At 46.8% G+C, this 26,121-nt stretch overlaps 1 protein-coding gene and 1 long non-coding RNA gene across 2 annotated transcripts in view; both read right to left on the bottom strand.

The window, feature by feature from the left end:
• LOC140731939 (SLAM family member 5-like) overlaps positions 1 to 26,121 on the bottom strand; it is a 460,463-nt gene that overhangs the window by 351,480 nt on the left and 82,862 nt on the right. The gene's annotated exons all lie outside the window — the stretch shown is intronic.
• Positions 19,320 to 22,068, bottom strand: LOC140731937 (uncharacterized). The gene is made up of 2 exons (XR_012099943.1): positions 21,981 to 22,068; positions 19,320 to 19,820 (listed from the first exon to the last, which is right to left on the bottom strand). It is a non-coding gene; the product is annotated as an uncharacterized lncRNA (long non-coding RNA).

The following is a 26,121-nucleotide window of genomic DNA, read 5'->3' as shown; positions in this document are numbered from 1 at the left end:
CTTCAGCTCTATTAATTGTATACATATTAATTTGTTGAAGTTTTGTATCATTCTATAGCTGTAGAAGATTATGTACCAATAAAAATATTCTAAAATTGAAAATGAAACCATGCTGGCTTGGGCCTATCTTGTCATGCACCTCGAGGTATTTCATAACCTTATCCTTGAGAATTGACTCCAATAACTTTCCAACTACCGATGTCAGACTAATAGGTCTATAATTCTCTTCTTGCTGCCTCCCTCCTTTCTTAAACAGTGGAACTACAATTGCGACCTTCCAGTCCTCCGGAACCATGCCAGAGTCTATTGATTCCTGGAAGATCACTTCCAATGCCTCCACAATCTCCAAAGCCACCTCCTTCAGAACCTGTGAGTGCACCTCATCCAGTCTGGGAGACTTATCTATCCTTAGTGCATTTAGTTTCCCATGCATTTTCTCTCTGGTAATCTTGACTGTACCTAATTCTATTCAGATTCAGATTCAGTTTATTGTCATTTAGAAACCACAGATGCAATGCAGTTAAAAAATGAGACAACGTTCCTCCAGAATGTTATCACAAAAATGCATGACAGAACAGACTACACCAGAAAATCCACATAACATTTGGCAATCCCCAATCCAGAGTATGGAGAGGCTGCTGCATATTAATATCATGCTACCATCTTAACACATTCCCCGGAAAGGAGCTCCAATCCCACCAGACAAACAAAACCAAAAACTAAAGCTACAAGACCTGCACAAAACCACATAGTTACGACAGTGCAAACAATAGCATAATTGATAAAAAACAGACCATGGGCACAGTAAAAATAGTCCAAAGATGTTAAAAGACTATAAGTTCGAAAGAAACCACCACACAGTTTCCACAAGTTCTCAGGGTCCCGATTGACTCATCATCCCACAGCGGCGGCAGAAGGGGATACCCTCGCTATGGACTTCCATGGCTCCGCCCGACTCAGCCTCACAAACACAGCACACAATGAAAGTGACCTGATCGCAGCGGACCGTCGACAGTCCGTCGAACCTCTGAGCCTCCGACCATCCCCTCCAGCACAGCTTCTCCGAGCACCATCCTCTGTCGAGTGTATTAAGACTGCTCCGCCAACGGCCATCGGCAACGCGACCCCGAGGACCGGGGGCCTGTTCTTCTCAGCAGAGACCCGGACCTCAGCAGCAGCAGCAGCAACGAAGAAGGTCTTCCTGGAGATTTTCAGATGTTCCTCCGTGCTCCCACGTCCGTTTTTCATCTGATTACGATTGTGCATGGCACCCCGCTTCATAAATAACAGATAATCAGCTCTGGAGTGGCCGCTGCAAGCTGCGTCGCGTCGCCATCTTGGAATATCAGGTATGATGCTAAAGTCTTCCACTGTGAAGACTGATGCAAAATACTAATTTAGTTCCTCTGCCATCTCTTTGTTACCAATTATAATTTCTCCAGCATCATTTTCAATTTGTCCTATATTTACCTGTGTCACTCTTTTACTCTTCATATATTTTAAATCTCTTAGTGTCCTTTTTTATGTTAATTGCCAAATTCCTTTCATAATTCATCTTTTCTTTCCTAATGACTTTCTTAGCTTCCTTCTGTAAGTTTTTAAAAGTCGTCCAGTCCTCAGATTTCCCACTAATTTTTGTTTCCTTGTACACCATCACTTTCGCTTTTATTTTAGCCTTAACCTCTCTCGTTAGCCACGTGTGTGCCATTTTTCCATTCATGATTTTCTTTTTCTGGGAATATATTTTTTCCTGTACTTTCCTTATTTCTTGTAGGAATTTCATCCAATTCTGCTCTGCCGTCCCTCCATCTAGTTTACTATTCCAATCAATTTGGGCCAGTTCCTCTCTCATACCACTGTAATTTCCTTTCTTCCACTGAAATATTGATACATCTGATACCAGCTTCTCCTTTTCAAATTTGAAACTGAACTCAATCATATTATGATCATTAGTTCTAAGGGGTTCCATTACCTCTAGCTCCCTAATCGCCTCAGGTTCATTACACAGCACCCAATCCAAAACAGCCAATCCCCTGGTGGGCTTATAGAAACATAGTGTTACGTATCCCGTAACTGGATCACTTACCAGCAAAGATAGAGAGGTCTGATGTCTGATGGTACCATTTTTGGATGTTTTTATTTATAAAGGGGCACAAAAGTAAGGTTAATACAAACATTCAGATAACATACGTCGTCAATACTCAATCTAAAGCGCAGGTATAGTAATAATCAATAAGAAATAAGCTCTATCGTTGTCTAGGGGTAAGGTATATATTGTCCGCTGTATATCTAAAAGTCTCTTGCATTCACTGCAGTTCCACCAGCGGCTGTCTTTTGGGGTGTCGCGGTGGTGCACTTTTGTTAGAGAGAGAGATAGAGATTGAATGAAACAGTTATCCGGCGCGTTTTTTTTCCAACCTTTAGGAGTTCGATTCATCGGAGTCTCGTTGGGGAATGGACACTCACTTGTGGCCTCTCCTGTAGCTAAGCCGTTCTTCCGTGGTGAGGTCGCCAATCCCAGGCAAGGAAAAGACGCACACGAACCCCACCACCGTCTGTCGCTATTAAACGCTGTTGCAGGATTTCTAGCGTGTCTTCTGGTGCGTCTGGGGGGCCGTCTTTACAACCCCTCTTTTATCTGAACTCACGGGTTATCAGATGTCAATCAGGTTGGGATGATGCAATCTCTCTCCATCTCTCCACCCATGTTGCCCTGAGGGTATACACGTAGTACAGTTCCCAATTCACAAAGGTGTCTCCATGAGACAATGACCACAGTCGCCAGCTTTTGCCTCGCCATGAAACGAGGGACACCGCACGTATCTCTCTCTTCTCTTGGGTCATTGACCCCCCCCTTCACTAGGGCTCTTGCGATTCTCACAAAGGAGGGGGCTGGGGTCATAACAATAGAAACATAGAAACTAGGTGCAGGAGTAGGCCATTCAGTCCGTCGAGCCTGCACCACCATTCAGTATGATCATGGCTGATTATCCAACTCAGAACCCTGTACCTGCTTTCTCTCCATACCCCCTGATCCCTTTAGCCACAAGGGCCATATCTAACTTCCTCTTAAATATAGCCAATGAACCAGCCTCAACTGTTTCCTGTGGCAGAGAATTCACAGATTCACCACTCTCTACAATTATGGACAAGCTGCTCCAAAAAGCCATCCCGTAGGCATGCTACAAACTCCCTCTCCTGAGATCCAGTACCCACCTGATTTTCCCGATCCACTTTCATATTAAAATCCCCCATAATTATCTTGACATTTTCCTTTTGACACGCTTTTTCTATTTCCAGCTGTAACTTGTAGTCCACATCCCAGCTGCTGTTTGGAAGCCTGTATATAACTGCTATTAGTGTCTTTTTACCCTTGCCATTTCTTAACTCGACCCATAAGGATACTACCTCTTCTGATCCTATGCCCCTTCTTTCTAGTGATTTGATATCATTGCTTACCATCAGGGCCACACCACTCCCTTTACCTACCTTCCTATCTTTCCTAGACACTGTGTATCCTTGGACATTCAGCTCCCAATCACATCCATCATTTAGCCATGACTCAGTGATGGCCACTATGTCATATCTTTTAACCTGTAGCTGTACAACTAGGTTATCCACTTTACTTCTAATGCTGTGTACATTTAGATCAGTATCTGTTACTGAATTTGCTATATTTCTATCCCACAGCAGATTATCCTGTCTACTCACCGGCCTGTCCTTCTTGCCATCTTTGCTGCACAGTATCTTTGACTTATTTCTATTTTCCTCTTCCTCGTCCCTAACACCCTGGTTTCCTTCCCCCTGCCAACTTAGTTTAAACCCTCCCTAAAAGCTATATTAAACAATCCCGCCAGGATATTAGTACCCTTTGAGTTCAGGTGTAACCCATCATTTCTGTATAAGTCATGCCTCCCCCAAAATAGATCGCAGTGATGCAAGAATTTGAAGCCCTGCCCCCTGCACCAGTTACTCAGCTACACATTCATCTGCTTCATTCTGCTCTTCTTATCTTCATTAGCGCGTGGCTCAGGCAGTAATCTGAAAGTTATTACTCTGGAGGTCTGTCCAGTTGCTCTGGTTGCTCTGGTTGCTCGCCCTCTCTCCTGAGAATACTCTGGACCCAATCCGAGATATCTCATACCCTCGCACCAGGGAGGCAACACACCATCCGGATATCCTTGTCCGGCTCGCAGGATCTCCTGTCTGTTCCCCTCACTATAGAATCCCCTATAATGACGGCATTTCTCCTGGCTCTCCTGATTACGGCACTGGGCAGAGTGCCAGAGTCCCGTTCACTGTGGTCTTCCTCTGTCAGGTCAACCTCTCCAACAGTATCTAAAATGATATATAGATTCCTGAGGGGGACTGTCACAGAGGTGCTGTCCACTATCTCTCTACAGGTATTATCAATCACCTCCTCACTTTCCCTAATTAGCTGAAGGTCATCAAGTTGCAGCTTCAGATCCCGAACACTGTCCTTAAGAAGCCTCATCTCAATGCACCTGGTGCAGATGTAATCCTTGGGGAGGCTGGGAGTCTCCCAGGGTCCCCACATCTGGCACTCCAAGCACAACACTAATCCTAGATGCATACCTCTAATGCTACTGTTATTACTACATAAATAAACCTGTAACTTACCCCTTTACTATAAGACTAAATGGTTGCAGGAAGCCTCTTCCCATTTCCGCCAAAGCCAGATCACTCTGCACCCTCTCACTCCGCTGCCCGCTGGATATGGCGGTGTTCTTTTCAAGCCTTCTGCACTCTGAGGTCACACGCCTGCGCAGTCATGCCTCTTTAGTCCCAAGTAGTTAAACAAAAACTATCTGAATTTTCTCCTGAGAAATTGCGACTTACTCCACTGCCTGCCTGTTGTGAATCAAAACGTGCCCCCTCTTTCTACAATCCCCTCCAAAACCTTTAGGGTACCTTGTCTCTGTAACTCCCTCCAATTCCTATAAATCTCATTGCCTGTGGAACTACCCTAGAGAACTTCTTGTCTTTGTAAACCCCTTCTATTCCTATAGACTTCCCCATCTTTGTAACCACCTCCAACCCCTATAGGATTCCCTGTCTCTGGAACCACCTCCAACTCCTATAGAATTCCCTGTCTCTGGAACTCCCTCCAACCCTATAGAATCCCCTGTCTCTGGAAGTCGCTCCAACCCTATAGAATTCCCTGTCTCTGGAACTCCCTCCAACCCCTATAGGATTTCCCTTCAAAAACTTCAGACCTCCCTGACTCAGTAATCCCCTCCAACCCATATAGACCTCTCTGCCTCAGGAAACCCCGCTAACCCCAATAGAACTCCCTGTCTCTGTAACTGTCTGCAACCTCTATAGACCTCCACGTCTCAATAACCTACTCCAACCCCTATAAACTTCCTTGTCTGTGTAACCCCCTGTAATGCCTATAAATCTCCCATATCTGTAAACCCCTCCAACCCCTACAGACCTTGCTGTCTCTCTAACCATCTCCAACCTGTATAGACCTCCCTGTCTCTATAACATACTCCAAAACTGATGAATTCTCCTCCTCGGGAAAAGGGGGTATAATGAAGGGACTAAGGAATGCAGAGCCAGACAGTCTTCCTCATTGTATTCTGGATCACTGGTCGTCTCGTGTCGGGGAGCTCGGATCCTGTGGCTAACTGGAGAATCACATCACCTGGATGAGTGTTTCTAGACACCAGACACTAGAACACTACAGCACAGTACAGGCACTTTGGCCCTCCATGTTGTGCCGACCCATATAATCCTTAAAAAAGTACTAAACCCACACTACCTCGTAACCCTCTATTTTTCTTTCATCCATGTGCCTGTCCAAGAGGCTCTTAAATACTCTTAATGTTTTAGCCTCCACCACCATCCCTGGCAAGTCATTCCAGGCACCCATAACCCTCTGTGTAAAAAAATTACCCTGATGTCTCCCCTAAACTTCCTTCCCTTAATTTTGTACATATGCCCTCTGGTGTTTGCTATTGGTGCCCTGGGAAACAGGTTCTGACTATCCACCCTATCTATGCCTCTCATAATCTTGTAGACCTCTATCGTCCCCTCTCATTCTTCTACGCTCCAAAGAGAAAAGTCCCAGCTCTGCTAACCTTGTTTCATATGACTTTTTTCCAATCCAGGCAACATCCTGGTAAATCTCCTCTGACCCTCTCCATAGCTTCCACATCCTTCCTATAATGAGCTGACCAGAACTGAACACAATACTCTTAAGTGTGGTCTCACCAGAGATTTGTAGAGTTGCAACATGAGCTCTCTACTCTTGAACTCAATCCCCCTATTAATGAAGCCTAGCATCCCATAGACCTTCTTAACTACCCTATCAACCTGTGCAGCGACCTTGAGGGATGTATGGATTTGAACCCCAAGGTCCCTCTGTTCATCCATACTCTTAAGTAACCGACCATTAACCCCATACTCAGCCTTCTGGTTTGTCCTTCCAAAATGCATCACCTCACATTTGTCCGGATTGAACTCCATCTGCCACTTTTCTGCCCAACACTGTATCCTGCCTATATCCTCTTGTAACCTTCGACAACCTACAGCTCCATCCACAACTCCTCCAATCTTCATGTCATCCACAAACTTTCTCACCCATCCTTTCGCCTCTTCATCCAGGTCATTTATAAAAATCACAAAAAGCAGGGGTCCCAGGACAGATCCCTGCGGCACTCCACTGGTCACCGACCCCCAGGCAGAATACTTTCCTTCCACTACTACCCTCTTCTTTCTTCCTGTAAGCCAATTTTTTATTCAAACAGCCAAGGTTCCACTGATCCCATGCCTCATGACTTTCTGGATGAGTCTCTGGTGGGGGACCTTGTCAAATGCCTTGCTAAAATCCATGTAGACCACATCCACTGCCCTACCCTCATCAATGTTTTTTGTTAACTCTTCTAAAAACTCAATTAGGCTCATGAGGCACGACCTTCCCTTCACAAAGCCATGTTGACTATCCTTCTTTGAGTAGACTGTACTTCTCCAAATGCTTGTAGAATCCTTTCCAATAGTTTGTAGACCACCGACGTAAGACTCACCAGCCTATAGTTCTAAGGATTCTCCCTATTAACTTTCTTAAACAAGGGAACTACATTCTCCAATCCTTCGGTACCTCCCCTGCAGCCAAAAAGGATACAAAGATCATAGCTACTGCTCCAGCGATCTCTTCTCTCACTTCCCACAGCAACCTTCCGGCCCTGGGGTCTTATCAATCTTGATGTTTTTAAGAAGATCCAACACTACTTCTTCCTTAATCTCCACATTGTCCAGCACACGGGCCTGTTCTATTTTGACCTCACCCTGATCAAGGTCCTTTTCACTTGTGAATACTGAAGCAAAGTATTCATTTAGGACCTCCTGGCCCCACCTTCATTCTTGTCATCCTTCTGTTCTTCACATACGCAGAGAACGCCTTGGGGTTCTCTTTAATCCTACATGCCAAGGCCTTCTCATGCCCCCTTCGAGCTCTCCTAAGTCTTTTCTTAAGCTCCTTCCTGGCTACCCTATATTTCTCATGAGCCCCTCCTGCTTCCTGCTTCTTATATCTAACATATGCTTCCTTCTTCCTCTTGACGAGTTGCCTCACATGTTTCATCAGCCACGGTTCCCTTTTCCTACCATTTTTTCCTTGTCTCAATGGGACAAGCCTATCTTGAACCCAGCACAAGTGGTCCCTAAACTTTCTCCACATTACTTCTATGTTTCACCTTTGAACATATGTTTCCAATTTACTCTCGCTAGTTCCTGCCTCATCCCTTCATAATTAGCCCTTCCCCAGTTAAGCACTTTCCCATTTTGTCTGTTTTTATCCTTTTCCATAGCTATGCTGAAGCTGAGGGAGTTGTGGTCACTCTCACCAAAATGCTCCCCCACCAAGACGTCTGCCACCTGACCAGGTTCATTACCCAGAACTAGATCCAGTATAGCTTCTCCTCTCATTGGCCGGTCCACATACTGTGTCAGGAATCCTTGACAAATTCAGCCCCATCTATCCCCCTTGCAGTCATGAGGGAATTTGAAATCACCCATAACTACAACCCTTTATTTCCTGCACCATTCTAAAATCTGCCTGCTAATCCGCTCCTCAGTGTGCCGAGGGCTATTTGGGGGCTCTCAGCACAGTGATTGATCCCTTCCTATTTCTGACTTTCACCCACACCGACTCAGTGGACACTCCCTCTGCAGTGTCCTCCCTTTCTATAGCCGTGATACTATCCCTGACCAGTAATGCTACTCCCCCCTCCCTTTTCTACCTCCCATTCTATTCCTTTTAAAATACCTAAACCCCAGTACCTGTATCTGCCAATCCTGCCCTTCCTTCAGCCAAGTTTCAATAACAGTCACATACTGATCCATGCTCTAAGTTCATCCCCTTTATTCCTAATATTCCTAGCATTGAAATAGACACATTTCAACCCCTCTAACTGGCTACATTTATGTTTTGTCCCCTGCCTGTCCTTCCTCACCAACTCAGAACACATAGCATCGTGCCCTTGTCCTTCTACCCTAATTTCTGCACTCACATTCTGATTCCCACCGCTCTGCCAAACTAGTTTAAACCCTCCCCAACAGCTCTAGAAAACCTGCCCACCAGAATATTGGTCCCTTTCCAGTTCAGGTACAGCCCGTCCTTTTTGTACAGGTCAGACCTTCCCCAGAAGAGATCCCAATGATACAGAAATCTGAACCCCTGCCCCCTGCACCAACTCTTCAGCTACGCATTCATCTGACAAACCGAGTTCGGGAACTGGAGCTGGAGCTGGACGATCTTCGGATCATCCATGAGGCAGAGGCAGAAATAGACAGGAGTTTCAGGGAGATAATCATCCCTAAAAGTCAGGAGACAGGTAGCTGGATGACTGTCAGGAGAGGGAAGAGGAATAGACAGGAAGAGCAGAGAACCCCAGTGGCCGTTCCCATCAATAATAAGTATACCGTTTTGGATACTGTTGTTGGGGATGACTTTCCAGAAACAAGTTGCAGTGGTTGTGTCTCTGGCACCGAGATTGGACTCTCAGCTCAGAAGGGAAGGAGGGAAAAGAGGAGAGCAGTAGCGATAGGGGATTCAATAGTTAGGGGGACAGATAAGAAGTTCTGTGGGTAGATCTGTGGGTGAGCAGCCAGATGTCATGTTCCATGTAGGGACCATGACATAGATAGGAAATTGTACCATCCCAGATCGCAAGACCCTGCAGCGGATAGTGAGGTCAGCTGAGAAGATCATCTCTCTTCCCACCATCAGGGACATTTACACTACACTCTGCATCCGCAAAGGAAACAGCATAATGAAAGACCCCATGCACCCTTCATACAATCTCTTCTCCCTCCTGCCATCTGGGAAAAGGCTCTGAAGCATTCGGGCTCTCACGACCAGACTATATAACAGTTTCTTCCCCGAAGCTATCAGACTCCTCAATACCCGAAGCCTGGACTGACACCTTGCCCTACTGTCCTGTTTATTATTTATTGTAATGCTGGTACTGTTTTTGTGCACTTTATGCAGTCCAGTGTAGGTCTGTAGTCTAGTATAGCTTTCTCTGTGTTTTTTTTTATTATTATGTAGTTCCGTCTAGTTTTTGTACTGTGTCATGTAAACCATGGTCCCGAAAAACGTTGTCTCATTTTTACTATGCACTGTACCAGCAGTTATGGTCAAAATGACAATAAAAGTTGACTTGACTTGACTTAAAGAGGTCCTGCAAAGAGAGTTTAGGGAGTTAGGTGCAAAGTTGAAGGACAGGACCTCTAAGATTGCTACCTGTGCCACGTGCTAGTGAGGCTAGAAATAGGAAGATAATGCAACTAAATACATGGCTAAGGAGTTGGTGCAGGAGGGAGGGCTTCATGTTTCTGGACAATTGGGCCTTGTTCCAGAGAAGGTGGGACCTGTTCCAATGGGATGGGTTGCACCTCAACTAGAGGGGGACTAATATCCATGCAGGGAAGTTAGCTAGTGCTGTTCCAGGGGGTTTAAACTAGATTTGCAGGGGGAGGGGAACCAGAGTGTTAGAGCAGATAGTGAGGTGGAGGTGGATAAAGTTCATGCAAGAGCTGCAAGTATAGTGCATGGAGTAAAGCCAGATCTAACATATGAAGAGGCTTTGAGGAAAGAGAAGCAGAATAAAGGGTGTAAAGTTAGCAAGGTAGAAGGGCTAAAGTGCGTGTACTTCAAAGCAAGAAGCGTCAGGAACAAAGGTGATGAACTGAGAGCTTCCATGCATACATGGAATTACGATGTAGTGGCCATTACGGAGACTTGGCTGGCGCCAGGGCAGGAATGGATTCTCAATATCCCTGGATTTCAGTGCTTTAAAATGGATAGAGAGGGGGGAAAAGGGGAGGAGGGGTGGCATTACTGGTCAGCGATACTATTACAACTACAGAAAGGGTGGGTAATGTAGCAGGATCCTCTTTTGAGTCAGTATGGGTGGAAGTCAGGAACAGGAAATGGAGCAGTTACTCTACTGGGGGTATTCTATAGGCCCCCTGGTAGCAGCAGAGATACCGAGGAGCAGATTGGGAGGCAGATTTTGGAAAGTTGCAAAAATAACAGGGTTGTTATCATGGGTGACTTTAACTTCCCTAATATTGATTGTCACCTGATTAGTTCCAATGGTTTAGATAAGGTAGAGCTTGACAGCCGACTAGGGGGAATGCCAGACTAGATCTAGTACTAGGTAACGAACTGGGTCAGGTCACAGATCTCTCAGTGGGTGAGCATCTGGAGGACAGTGACCACCACTCCCTGGCCTTTAGCATTATCATGTAAAAGGCTAGATTCAGAGAGGACAGGAAAATTTTTAATTGTGGAAGAGCAAATTACAAGGCTATAAGGCTAGAACTTGTGAATTGGGATGATGTTTTTGCAGGGAGCTGGACTATGGACATGTGGTCGATGTTTAGGGATCTCTTGCAGGATGTTAGGGATAAATTTGTCCCGGTGAGGAAGATAAAGAATGGTAGGGTGAAGGAACCATGGGTGACAAGTGAGGTGGAAAGTCTAGTCAGGTGGAAGAAGGCAGCAGACATGAGGTTTAGGAAGCAATGATCAAACGGGGCTATTGAGGAATATAGGGTAGAAAGAAAGGAGATTAAGAATAGGATGAGGCAGCAAGAAGGGGGCATGAGAAGGCCTTGGTGAGCAGGGTAAAGGAAAACCCCAAGGCATTGTTCAATTATGTGAAGAACAAAAGGTTGACAGGAGTGAAGGTAGGTCTGATTAGAGATAAAAGTGGGAAGATGTGCCTGGAAGCTGTGGAAGTGAGCGAGGTCCTGAATGAATACTTCTCTTCGGTATTCACCAATGAAAGGGAACTTGATGATGATGAGGACAATATGAGTGAGGTTGATGTTCAGGAGCATGTTGATATTAAGGGAGAGGAGGTGTTGGAGTTGTTAAAATACATTAGGACGGATAAGTCCCCGGGGCCTGACAGAATATTCCCTAGGCTGCTCCACGAGGTGAGGGAAGAGATTGATGAGCCTCTAGCTAGGATCTTTATGTCCTCGCTGTCCACGGGAATGGTACCAGAGGATTGGGCGGAGGCAAATGTTGTCCGCTTGTTCATAGAAGATAGTAGGGATAGTCTGGATAATTATAGACCAGTGAGCCTTACATCTGTGGTAGGAAAGCTGTTGGAAAAGATTCTTAGAGATAGGATCTATGGGCATTTAGAGAATCATGGTCTGATCAGGGACAGTCAGCATGGCTTTGTGAAGGGCAGATTGTGTCTAATAAGCCTAATAGAGTTCTTTGAGGAGGTGACCAGGCATATAGATGAGGGTAGTGCAGTGGATGTGATCTACATGGATTTTAGTAAGGCATTTGATAAGGTATCACATGGTAGGCTTATTCAGAAAGTCAGAAGGCATGGGATCCAGGGAAGTTTGGCCATGTGGATTCAGAATTGGCTTGCCTGCAGAAAGCAAAGGGTCGTGGTGGAGGGAGTACATTCAGATTGGAGGGTTGTGACTACTGGTGTCCCACAAGGATCGGTTCTGGGACCCCTACTTATTGTGATTTTTATTAACGACCTGGATGTGGAGGTAGAAGGGTAGGTTGGCAAGTTTGCAGATGACACAAAGGTTGGTGGTGTTGTGGATAATGTAGAGGATTGTTGAAGATTGCTGAGAGACATTGATAGGATGCAGAAGTGGGCTGAGAAGTGGCAGATGGAGTTCAACCCGGAGAAGTGTGAGGTGGTACACTTTGGAAGGACAAACTCCAAGGCAGAGTACAAAGAAAATGGCAGAATACTTGGTAGTGTGGAGGAGCAGAGGGATCTGGCGGTACATGTCCACAGATCCCTGAAAGTTGACTCACATGTAGATAGGGTAGTTAAGAAAGCTTATGGGGTGTTAGCTTTCATAAGTCGAGGGATAGAATTTAAGGGTCGCAAGGTGATGCAGCTCTATAAAACTCTGGTTAGGCTACACTTGGAGTACTGTGTCCAGTTCTGTTTACCTCACCACAGAAAGGATGTGGAAGCATCGGAAAGGGTACAGAGGAGATTTACCAGGATGCTGCCTGATTTAGAGGGTATGTATTATGATCAGAGATTAAGGGAGCTATGTCTTTACTCTTTGGAGAGAAGGAGGATGACAGGAGACATGATAGAAGTATACAAGATATTAAGAAGAATAGCTAGAGTGGATGGCCAGCGCCTCTTCCCCAGGGCACCAATGCTCAATACAAGAGGACATGGCTTTAAGGTAAGGGGGGGGGGGGAAGAGTTCAAGGGGAATATTAGAGGAAGGCTTTTTACTCAGAGAGTGGTTGGTGCATGGAATGCACTGCCTGAGTCAGTGGTGGAGGCAGATATACTAGTGAAATTTAAGAGACAACTAGGCAGGTATATGGAGGAATTTAAGGTGGGGGGTTATATGGGATGCAGGGTTTAAGGGTCGGCACAACATTGTGGGCCAAAGGGCCTGTACTGTGCTGTACTATTCTATTTTCTATGTTATATGTCCTATGAAAATAATTGATCTGCCATAACTTCCTGTTCCTATCCTCTCTGTCTCATGGCATAGGCAGCAATCTCGAGATTACCACCCTTGAGGTCCTGCTTTTTAACTTCTTTCCTAACTCCTTATATTCCTCCTTCAGGACCACATCCCTACTCCTATCAATGTCATTGGTCCCCACGTGGACCACGACATCTGGCTGCTCACCTTCTGTCCTGAGAATACAGAAAACTTGATCAGAGATATCGCGGACCATAGCACAGACCATCCGAGATTCTCAATCTGTCCCACAGAACCTCTTATCTGTCCCCCTAACTATCAAATCCCCTATCACTACTGCTTTCCTCTTTTCCCTCCTTCCCCTCTGAGCTGAGGGTCCAGTCTCGGTGCTAGAGACGTGACCACTACAACTTGTCCCTGGTAGATCGTCCCCACCAACAGTATCCAAAACAGTAAACTTTTTGTTGATGGGTACGGCCACAGGGGTGCTCTGCTCTTTCTGTCTATTCCCCTTCCCTCTCCTGACAGTCACCCAGTTAGCTACCTGTCTCTTGACTTTTGGGGGTGACTGTCTCCCTGAAACTCTAATCTATTATTGCCTCTGCCTACCAACTGATCCCTAATTCGGTAGACAGGAGCTGCAGCTGGATGCAGGTGTAGTCATCAGAGACTATTGTGTTGTCCCTGATCTCCTACATCCTACAATTGGAGTACTGGACTGCCCTATCTACTGCCTCCTTTACCAACTCCTGTTAATTAAGTTAATTAAAGAAAGAAACTCATCCAGCCTTACCTCACTGGGAGCAAGCTCGTCCTCCGCCTCTTCTCACCAAAACCTCTTGAGCCAAAGCCTCAAAGCTCCACTCCTTTACTGGCCGCTCTGCTTGAGCTACCCCCCTTTTTATTTAGTTGAGCTTCTCAATTTTCGATTGCCCAATCAAACTGCTGGGTCACCTGACCTTGATAGCCCAAATCATCTGCTTTCTGCTGAGTCTGAGCTATTCAAATCTTGATTGACTTGATTGCACAATCCAGCTGCCAAAGCCTCTCAAGCCAAAGCCTCAAAGCTCCACTCCTTCACGGACCCACTCACTCACTCGCCGCTCTCCACTCCCGGTGGAGGTAGTGCTGCCTCTACTTGTTTCTGGTTTATTTGAATGGCCTCCCCAAGGCTTTCGCTGTTTCAATAGTCTTTTCATCTGTCCATATCAGAGGCATGTTACCTCCTCCCAATGGGGTCTGGGATCCAGCAGGCATGGGGCGCCCAATTGGAACCTTGAACTGAGTCAATTTAGTTCTTTGGTTGGCCTGATTTTGTAAGGTGTACAGGACGATAGGCAGTGCCTCAGGCCATTTTAACCCAGTTTCTTGACATGTTTTAACCAACGTATGCCTTTGTATCCTGTTCATTCGTTCCACCAGCCCAGGGGACTGGGGTTGATATGAGAGGTGGAATTCCCAGCCGAAACCCAGAGCCTTACTCAAATGTTTCAAAGGTACATTTAATGTCAGAGAAATGTATAAATTATACATCCTGAAATGCTTTTACTTCACAACCATCCACGATAACAGAGGAGTGCTCCCAAAGAATGAACAACAGTTAAATGTTAGAACCCCAAAGTTCCACCCAGCTCCCCTCCCTCCTGCAGGTAAGTGGCAGCAAGCAACAATCCCTCCTTCCCCCCCCCACCAGCAAAAAGAAACATCGGCACCCACCACTGAGCACTCAAGCGTGAGCAAAACAACAGCAAAGACTCAAGCTTGCAGTACTCCAAAGCCTACTTGTTCACCCAGTATTCGACATACCACAGGCTCTCTCTCTCCCTAATAACTCAATTCCCTAATCAACTTCTAGTAAAATACATTCCCCTGTCCCTTTGACAAGGGTCCCCAAAGTGGGGAATGATATCCTTAATAAGGGTATTGACCACAATTAAGGTATCATATTTCTGGGGTGGAAAGGCCTCCATCCACTTATCAACTATTACTAACAAATATTTAAACCCCCCTCCTCCCCCCACACTAGCTGCCATGTGCTCAACGTCAACCTGTAGGTTAACGAAAGGAGTCTCTGCCAGGGGCACGTGAATAAATGTAGAGGTTGATTTCCTTCTGTTATATGTTAGGCAAATTTTACAACCTCGTACAGTTTGCTCGGCCATTGCTCGTAGACCCAGTGCAGACCAGTGTTTTGATACCTGATGTATCATACTTCCTTCCTACATGCCCCCTTCTGTAACTCATAGGAACGAGGACGTGTGGGAGACTCTGGAGACAAACCGGCCACCCACCAGAGTGCCACCACACACTGCTGGAGTCAGGAACACGTTTGGCCTTTTCCTGCAGTGGGGCAGAACTTTGGGTCGCTACTAGGTCCTCCAGGGTGGGCCGTGTGGGAGGTATAATTTACACGCTGCTTGGCTGCTGCATCAGCTGCCACGTTGTCCTGTGCTTCAGGATCTGTGGTACCAGTGTGGGCGCCGTATTTGATTGTTGCTGAACTATTTGGCAGCTGCACCACCTGTAGCAGGTTCACCATCACACTGGCGTGTTGTATAGGCTTCCCAGATGAAGTAATAAATCCCCTATTTTCCACAGGGTCCCGAAGTCATGTACTACCCCACAGGCTTAACGAGAGTCAATATAGATATTGGCGGTCTTCCCGGTGACGAAGATACACGCCCGAGTTAACGCACAGGACTCGCCTGCATCAGAGGATGTGCCGAGGGGGAGGGCTGACATTACTATCTCCACTACATTCAGGCAATCATGGGGTTGGGAGGACCAGGGAGAGGCATTAAAGTGGAAGGATTTAGGGTTGGTGCTCTTTGAAAAGAGAGGTTAGGTTTACATAGCAACATCACTTTTTAGCCGGTTCGGTGAGGTACGGTCAAATGCTGTGTTGTTGTTGAGTTGAGGAGCGGCAGCACTGAGTGGGGAGTGAGAACGGTGCAGCCATGATGTAAGACCAATAGCATGGCCTTTCCCACCATAATGGAGGTGGTGGCCACAGCACAGAGGCAGTGCGAACCTCAGGGGGGCAGAAGGGTCGAATAGTCAGCTACAGACCACCGTGTTCTTGGGTCAAGACAGCACTAGCAAACCCCTCCATTTCATTCTCAAATTTCAAGAAGGGGTTATGGTCTTGACAAGACCTATGTGATGTTTATGTGGAGTCCATAATTTGGGTTCACTTGGTGGATTTCAGCAGGTCCTGACCATTGGGGTTGGCGGGGGGTGACCATGTCCACCATTGGGGTTGTGGCAGGAGGTAACAATGAATGACCATTGAGTTGGGGCAGATAATGACCATGTCCTGACCATTGGGGTTGGGACAGGGGATGACCATGTCCAGACCATTGGGTGTGGGGCAGGCAATGACCATGTTCTGACCATTGGGGTTGGGAAGTTGGATGACCATGTCCTGACCTTTGGGGATATGGCAGGGGATGATGACAAGAAAATGTATTGTGTGGGGTGAGGGGTATTCATAATAATGTCCAATTTGGGCTTCAGGAAGTGTAGCCTGGGTTCACGACATCGGGACACGTTCTCTTCATCATGGGACACATACTTCAGCGTGAAAGGAGGTTTCAGGGATCAAAAGACATGGGACGCTAGTGTATCTAGGAATAATTGTTCCTGGGCATGGAAAAAGCCAGGGTCTAAATAAACTTCGGCAACTAGTCTCTCCAGACCAAAACCTATGGCCCCACCAAAGAACTTAACAAATAGGAGTAATGCCATCTGGCCCATTGAACTCACTCTGGCATTCAATAAGATGATGGTTGATCTGTCCATGGACTCATCTCCACCTACCTGCCTTTTCCCCATATCCCTTAATTCCCCTACGACACAAAATTCTATCGAAACTTGTTTTAGATATGTTTACTGAGATAGGCTCCACTGCTTCTTTGGGCAGAGAATTCCACAGATTCACCACTCTTTGGAAAAGCAGTTCCTCCTTATCTCCGTACTAAATCTAATGCCACAAATCTTGAGGCTATGTCCCCTAGTTCTAGTCTCATCTGCCAGTGAAAACCACCTTCTTGCCTCCATCTTATCTATCTCTTTCATAATTTTATCTGTTTCTATAAGATCTCATCTCATTCTTCTGAATTCCAGTGAGCACAGTTCAAGGAGACTCGATCTCTCCTCATAGCCTAACCCCTTCATCTCTGGAATCAACCTCGTGAACCTCCTCTGCACCGCCTTCAAAGCCAGTATATCTTTCCTCAAGTAAGCAGACCAGAACTACACTCAGTACTCCAGGTGTGGCCTCACCAGTAACCTGTACAGTTGCAGACTCTTGAATTCAATCCCTCTAGCAATAAAGGCCAACATTCTATTGGCCTTCTTGATAGTCTGCTGCACTTGCAACCCAACCTTTTGTGATTCATACACAAACACTCCAAAGTTCCTCTGCACAGCAGAATGCTGCAATTTTTTTTACCATTTAAATAATAATCTTCTCTTCCATTTCTTCCTTCCAAAGTGAATGACCTCACATTTACCAACATTGTACTCCATCTGGCATGCCCTTGCCCACTCACTTAACCTATCTATATCTCTCTGCAGACTCTCTATATCTTCTGCACAATTTGCTTTTTCACTGAATTTAGTATCATCAGCAAACTTAGATACGTTACACTCAATCTCCTCTTCCAGATCGTTAATGTATGTCATGAACAGTTGCGGGCCCAGCACCAACTCTTGTGGCACTCCACTCAGTACTGATTGCCAACCAGAGTAACACTCATGTATACCAACTCTGTGCTTTCTATTGGCTAACCAACCCTCTATCCATGCTAATACATCACCCCCAATTCTATGCATCCTTATCTTATGGATAGGTCTTTCATGCGGCACCTTATCAAACACCTTCTGGAAATACAAGTAAATAACGTCCATTTGTTCCCCTCTATCCACTGTGCTCATTATATCCTCAAAGAACTGCAGAAAGTTTGTCAAACAGGATCAGTATTGGCTGAATCCATGCTGTGTCTGCCTGACGGATCCATTTCTTTCCAGATGCCTGGCTATTTCTTATTTAATGATAGCTTCAAGCATTTTCCCAACTACAAATGTTAAACTAACTGGCCTACACTTACCTGCCTTTTGCCTACATCCTTTTTTGAACAATGGCATGGCATTTGCCATCTTCTAATCTGCCTGGAAATGCCCAGAGTCTAGAGAATTTTGGTAAATTGTCAGCAAAGCTTCTATAACTTTTTCTATGATCATCTTCTATAACTTCTGCCATTACTTTCAGTATCTTAGGATGCATTCCATCAGGACCAGGGGAATTGTCTATCTTCAGGCCCACAAGTTTGCTCAGCACTACCTCTTTAATGATAGCTATTGTAAAGAGGTCCTCACCTCCCATTGCATCCATAACAACTTTCTTTGGAATGTTACATGTGTCCTCCACTGTGAAGAATGACACAAGATAATCATTCAAAGCCTCTGCCATTTTCTCATTTCCCAATATCAATTCACCTTTCTCGTCCTCCACATTCACTTTAGCCAACCTTTTCCGCTTTATATTATTATAAAAACTTTTACTATCCTTTTATATATTTTGTGTTAGTCTCCATGTAGACAAGACAAAATAGATGATTGTGGACTTCAGGAAGGTGCCTGTCGACCACTCTCCATTGCACATCAGTGGCTCTGCACCTCAATAGACAGTCTAATCTGGATCTACATCTCCTCCTCATTCATCAACAAGTCATAGCAGTGTCTGGACTTCCTGAGGAGACTGGCCCCATTCCAACAACTCTCTACCGGTGCACCATTGGAAGTGTCCTGTCTGGCTGCATCATTGTGTGGTATGGAAGCTGCGAGGCATCGGACCGCAGTCCCTACAGAGGACAGTAAAAGCCACCAAAAGTTCACAGCTGTCTCCTTCCACCATGTGTGTGACATTTACTGGGAGTGCTGATAAAAGAGCCCAAAGTATTGATGAGGACTCCTTCCACCCATCTCAAAATCGCCACCACCATCAGGAAGGAGGTACAGAAGCAACAGGACTGGGACTGACAGACTGGGAACAGCTTCTACCCCCAAGCTGAGAGACTAATGCCTCCCCTGTCAGCACCGAGGTCTCGTCACTCGGATAGGGAACAGCTTACCGGTCCTGCAGACTACATGTGCTCGGAATTACATTTTATTATTTGTGGTAATAACGTGATGTTTTATGTGTTGTGTGTGGTCTACGTCTTGTGGGTGCGCCACACTCCAGAGGAATATTGTTTCATTTGGTTGTAAATAAAAACAGTCAGATGACAATAAACTTGAACTTGAGTTAGTAATTGGCAGATAATGGAGGCATCCGGTACCAGAGGGCATAGGTTTAATCTGAGGAGTAGAGGCATTCGAGGGGATCTCAGGAAAGCAAGTTTGCAACTTGAAACACAGTTCTCTTACAAGATTTGAAAGTATCTGGTGAGCTGTCAAAGCACAGAGGCTACAGAGCAGGTGTTGGTGAATGTGTTTGGTACAAATGGTACTCGGTGAGCTGTACGAACAGGAAGGGTGAAGGATGGGGTGGGCAAGTTACCCAATATACATGTTCTACCTACCCCACCCACACCTACCCTCATGGGGGCACTACCTGGGCCACAAGAGAAACCCATTGCCATATCTGCCCCTCCCACCATCCCCATCCTGATTTAATATCGAAGCACTCGCAACAGTGGCTGTAGAACACGGATCACATCCATGGAGGATGGTTGTCTCCTGGTTCACAATGGGTGGGTCATTTGTGGGGACCTAGGAGCCTTGACGGTGTCATACACGGTGGGAGTAACCTCCATCATCTCCACTTGACTGTGAGCCTGCAGAGAAAGCACAGATTTCAGAGACGAGATGCAATCCTGGACATGGTAAATGTAGGTGGAGAGACAAGACCATTCTCTCATTCTGCAGATACCCTCATTCCTCAACACTACCTACCCCTTCACCAATCTTTATATTATCCACAAACTTTGCATCAGTACCATCAGTTTCATGATCAGAATCACTGACGTATAACATGAAAAGTCCCCAACACCAACCCCTGTGGAACACCACCGGTCACCAGCGGCCAACCAGACAAATTCCCCTTTATTCCCACTCTTTGTCTCCTGCCAATCAGACAATCGTCTGTCCATATCGAGAAAATGTGTAATTGCTGGAAATCCAAGCAACACCCGCTGAATACTGAAGGAACAGAGCAGGCCAGGCAGCGTCTATGGAAATAGTCTCAGACTGACCCTTCGTCAGGACTGGAAAACAGATGAGAAGTCAGAGACAGAAGGTGGGGTGAGGGGTGGGGAGGAAGAAGTACAAGGTGGTAAGTGATGGGTGAAACCGGGAGAGGGGGAGGGTGAAGCAAATAGCTGGGAAGTTGATCGGTGAAAGAAATAAAGTTCTGGGAAGGGGGAATCTGATATGAGAGGCGAGAAGGTCATGGAAGAAAGGGTAGGGAGGGGCACCAGAGGGAGGTGAAGGGCAGGTAAGAAGATAAAGTGAAAGAGGGAATTGTGAACGGGGGAGGCAATTACCAAAAGTTTGAGAAATCCATGTTCATGCCATCAGGTTGCAGGCTACCCAGATAGAATACAAGGTGTTTCTCCTCCAACCTGAGTGTGACCTCAGTGCTGAAGCAGAGGGTGTTGTGGACTGACATGTCAGAATGGGAATGGGAAGTAGAAGTGACATGGGGGCCACTGGAAGATCCTGCTCTATCCCAGCCAGCTCTCTCTCATACCTCCGTAATACCCATTGTACCACTAATAAATCTCACTTCAGCTTCTCCCTCTCAGACTGCAGGGGGCGGATCTATCATATGATCATCACTTTCTTCTAGGAATCCTTTACCTTAAGCTCCCTGATGAAATCTGATCAAATGGCAGTGACTGGGTGTGAGGGTATAATCTACCCCAGTGACTGGGTGTGAGGGTGTAATCTACCCCAGTGACTGGGTGTGAGGGTATAATCTACCCCAGTGACTGGGTGTGAGGGTTTAATCTACCCCAGTGACTGGGTGTGAGGGTGTAATCTACCCCAGTGACTGGGTGTGAGGGTTTAATCTACCCCAGTGACTGGATGTGTGGGTGTAATCTACCCCAGTGACTGGGTGTGAGAGTGTAATCTACCCCAGTGACTGGATGTGTGGGTGTAATCTACCACAGTGACTGGGTGTGAGGGTATAATCTACCCCAGTGACTTTGTGTGTGGAGACAGTGCAGCCCGGTGAATGGGTGTGTGGGGGAGTGTATCCCAGTGAGTGGACACTGTACCCAGTGACCGAGCGGGTGCGGGGGTGTGGACAGTGTACCCCAGTGACCAGGTGTATGGAGGGGGAGGACAGTGCACCCTGTGACAAGGAGTGTGTGGGTGGGGCGACAGTGTGCCCTGTGACCAGATGTGGGGGGACAGGGTACCCCTGTCACTGTGTGTGTGGAGGACAGTGTATCCCAGTGTCCAGATGTGTGTGGGGGAACAGTGTACCCCACTGAATGGGTGGGGGGACAGTGTACTCCAGTGACCGGGTGCAGGGGAGTAAGTGTACCCCAGTGTCTGGGTTTGTCTGTGGAGAGGTGCTGTGACAGTGTACCCCGGTAACTGAGTGTGTGGGGGCAGTGTACCCCTGTATATGAGTGGGAATGGAATCTTGCTGCCCTGGTTGAACCAATATGAAGGTCACTGTTCAGTTTGAGGGGGATTCTCTTTGTTTATTGCCCGGGATCTCACAGAGCCTTTGCTTATGTTGCTCAGCTCTGTGGAAATTTTGACAGGACTGCAAGGGCGCTCAGCTTTGGCTCTCGATGAGCCTGTGATTGTCCTTTGTGCCAGCAACACCCAGTGGTCTGAGGATGGTCCGAGGACATTAAACTAGTACCCCTTCCCTAGGTAATGTGGCTGTCCTTCAGACTGTGAGAGTGGTCCCAGGGGATTGAAGAGTTCAGTCTGCAGTTTCCCCTCCCTTCACAGGGTAATACATCTCCTCTTACCATCTTGTTTCCCTCTGGAGGCTGCCGGTTGGTTGCTGTTCTGTTTATTGCCTGAACTTCTGAGTAAATAGTGCTGGGACTTGGCTCTGTGGAGCAGAGGAAGAGGAGATGAGGACCAGGCCGCACCACAATGTTTCCTTCATACCCCAATTACTGTCACCCCTCTGCACCACATCCACCGCCAAGCCCCCATCTCTCCTGAACCCCTCCCTCATCTCTCCTTTCCCTCCCACCCTCCATGCACTGATTCCCTGCTCCCTCTAACCTCTTTATTCCTTTCTTCAACCACCCACCTCCTCCCTCTCCCACCTGCACCCCATCTCCTATCGTCCCCACACACCAACTACATCCCTTCTCCCACCGTTTGTCCCGAGATGTGAGGGTCAGGATGTGAGACACCTGCCTATACCGCTCCCCTGCTCCCCGGCCCTGCCCGGTCCTTCGGGTAGGACAGTTGGGTACTTGCCTCCAGGCCTGCTCCCTTCTGTTGTCCTCTGGGTGGAACACATTTTCCGATAAAAGTAAGCCCCAAAGAAAATGCCAGAGATGCAACACATGGTGACTAGTATGACTGGAATGATTGAACTGTTGTTTGGTGATTTGATATCTACACCGGGGAGGAGAAAAAGCTTCAGTAAACAATTCCATTCTCACACTTCTACCTCTCGTCACTCCCTCCCCTCCATTACCCCTCATCACTGCCCCATCCTCCCTTACACCTCATCACTCCCCTGTCCTCCATTATCTCTCATATCTCCCCTCCCCTTCATTACCCCTCATCAATACCCTCCCATCCATTACCCCACATCAAAACCCTCCCCACAATTACCCCTTATCACACCCCTTCCCTCCATTGCACATCACTACCCTCCCCTCCATTCCTCCTCGTCACTCCCCTCTCCTCCATTACCCCTCATCACTCCCCTCCCCTCCATTAACCCTCATCTCTCCTGTCCCCTCAATTAAACCTATCACACCTCACATCACTCCCCTCCATTACCCTCAATCACTTTTGTGCATTCCATTACCTCTCATCACTCCCGTCCATTCTAGTACCCCATTAATCTCCCCTCTCCATTAACCCTCATCTCTCCTGTCCCCTCATTACCTCGATCACTCCTCACATCACTCCCCTCTGTTACCCCTTATCACTCCCATCCCCTCCATTACCACTCCTCACTACCATCCCCTCCATAACCCCATCACTCCTGTTCCCTTCATTCTTCCTCATCACTCCCCTCCCCTCCATTCCTCCTCATCACTCCCCTCCCCCTCCATTACCCCTCATCACTCCCCTCCCCTCAATTTCCCCTCATCACTCCCCTCCCGTCCATTACACCTCGTTACTCCCCTCTCCTCCATTACCCCTCATCACTCCCCTCTCCTCCATTAACCCTCATCTCTCCTGTCCCCTCAATTAAACCTATCACACCTCACATCACTCCCCTCCATTACCCTCAATCACTTTTGTGCATTCCATTACCTCTCATCACTCCCGTCCATTCTAGTACCCCATTAATCTCCCCTCCATTACTCCTCATCACTCCCCGCTCCATTAACCCTCATCTCTCTTGTCCCCTCATTACCTCAATCACTCCTCACATCACTCCCCTCTGTTACCCCTTATCACTCCCATCCCCTCCATTACCACTCCTCACTACCATCCCCTCCATAACCCCATCACTCCTGTTCCCTTCATTCCTCCTTATCACTCCCCTCCCCTCCATTCCTCCTCATCACTCCCCTCCCCTCCATTATCCCTTATCGCTCCCTTCCCCTCCATTACACCTCATCACTACTCTCCTCTCCATTACCTTTCATCACTCCCTTCTACATTAACACTCATCAATCCCCTCCATTACCCCTCATCACTCCCCTACACTCCATTATCCCTCATCGATCCACTCTCCTCCATTCCCCTCATCACTTCCCTCCACTGCATTACCCCTTATCACTCCCCTCCACTCCATTACCCCTCATCATTCCCTCTCCTCCATTACCCCTCATCTCTCCTGGTCCCTTCATTAACCCCCATCAGTTCCATCCCCTCCATTACCCCTCATCACTCAAATCCCCTCCATTACCCGTCATCTCTCCCCTCTCCTCCATTTTTTGAATTTTATTTACAATTTTCCGTTTTACAAAGACAAAACATATAGAAGACATACAAAACAATACAGAGGAGATGCAGCTCCAGGTGGAGCACAGACAAATCGAATCAAAAACAAAAACAAAAAGGCTGCCAGACAGTTTACAAGATTGCATAAATAGACTTAAAATAAACGTTGACACAATAGTGGTATCACGGAAGCAATGTAAAATAAAATGAATAAAGGAATCCGGCTAGGCACCACCCCCACTCATGAGATGAGACAGGTCAAGGTCACTATGTATGTGAGGTAATATGACACGGAGAAAGGCCCAAGAAAGGCCCCCACATTCTCTCAAATATATTCTGTGTACTGGGTTTGTGCAGACACAGTCTTTCCATTTGTATAATGGACAACATCTCCTTGAGCCAGTGTGCAAAGGTAGGTGGGGTAGTAGACTTCCAGGTCAGAAGAGTAAGTTTCTCAGCCACCACCATTCCGAGATGCAGAGCAATCTGCATATCGTGCGGCAACTCAAGAGTCACTGCAGAACATCCAGAGATGGCGAGGTCGTGATTGGGCTGAATGTCTCTAGAATAGGCTTTTGAGAGCCACTCAAAAATTGTATAATGTAGGGCAAAACCAGAAAAGATGTGCTCGTGAGCCCTCAGCAGAGCGGCACCAGTCGCAATCAGGAGACACAGATGGGAAGATGCGATTCAGTTTTGTTTTTGAATAATGCAGTCTATGCATCACCTTGTACTGGATTAACCTGTAGCGTGAATGTTGAGGCATAGGTGGAAAGTAGAAAGCAGGAAGTGAGGAATATTTAACAACAGAGGCTTCCAGCTGTAGCCATGAAGGTTTTTCTTCGGTCTCAGCACCTGCACATTTCCAGTATGTAAGAGTCCTGGAGTTAGTAATGTTTGAAAATTGCCAGACCAAGACCGCCCTTCTTAAGAGGTTTGTGTAGGTGAGCCTTAGATATCCTGTGTGATTTATAGCCCCACACAAAGGGCAATATGATAGAGTCAAGTTTCTTAAAAAATGATGCACTTAAGTATATACGAGGAAATCTGTAGATGCTGGAAATTCAAGCAACACACACAAAATGCCGGTGGAACACAGCAGGCCAGGCAGCATCTAGAGGGAGAAGCACTGTCGACGTTTCGGGCCGAGACCCTTCGTCAGGACCACCAGCATTTTGTGTGCATTTAAGTATATAGGCAGGTTTTGAAAAAGGTATAGAAACCTGGGTAGGGAAACCATTTTGATCGTATTTACCCGTCCAATCAGTATCCTCAAATACCAGTTGCAAAATGAACAATACAACAGAGTAACCTGAGAGCCAGTGTCCAGTATGGCTCTAGCATAAATACCCTCAATCCATAGAGACACACTGGAGCTTGACCCACTAAGACTTCAGAAATAGGGTTTTTTTGCTTTTGGGTGTTCCTTGATACACTGTTTGGAACGTGTTCCCCTGAGACACCAGGCTGTTCCCTCTCTCTGAAGTTTCCCAACTTCCACCTGAAGTGTCCCTCCTCAACACAGTTGTAGCAGACAATACCAGTCGCTCCCCTTTTGAAAGGACCACATTCAATAGCAGTCCTCTAGAGCTCAGTAAACGAGTGTGGGGAGGGGGCTTGTCTTACAAGGCTAAAAGCGATCATGTCCTGAGACTGTCCGCCCTTCACCACTTGGTCCACCCTTAATTGATTCACCTCAGCCAGTTGAATGGCTCCTTTACGCCGCAAGCAGCTCAGCTCTCCATCAAGCAGAAAAATGTAGGCAGGAAGCTTTCCCCCTTTCTCCTGGAACATGATCCTAAACCCCAACGTAAGCTCCATTGGCCTTCCCGTCATGTCAAAAACACTTTCTAGTGCATGCATGGAGCCCATAGAAGTAGCAAAGGACATTTGAGGATGTCTCACCTCAGCAGCCGGAGCTGTCTTTTCACATTCTCTGACACTGCCACTCATCCAGCAGCTGAGATGTCTGCTCTGCCCAAATCTCATATTCCATCTCTCCATCGGGGTGGGCTTCAGTCC

This window comes from Hemitrygon akajei, chromosome 8 (assembly GCF_048418815.1).
Source record: "Hemitrygon akajei chromosome 8, sHemAka1.3, whole genome shotgun sequence".
Classification (NCBI taxonomy): Eukaryota; Metazoa; Chordata; class Chondrichthyes; order Myliobatiformes; family Dasyatidae; genus Hemitrygon; species Hemitrygon akajei.
Note: the sequence above shows the minus strand (reverse complement) of the source record. Positions and strands in the feature narration are given on the sequence as shown.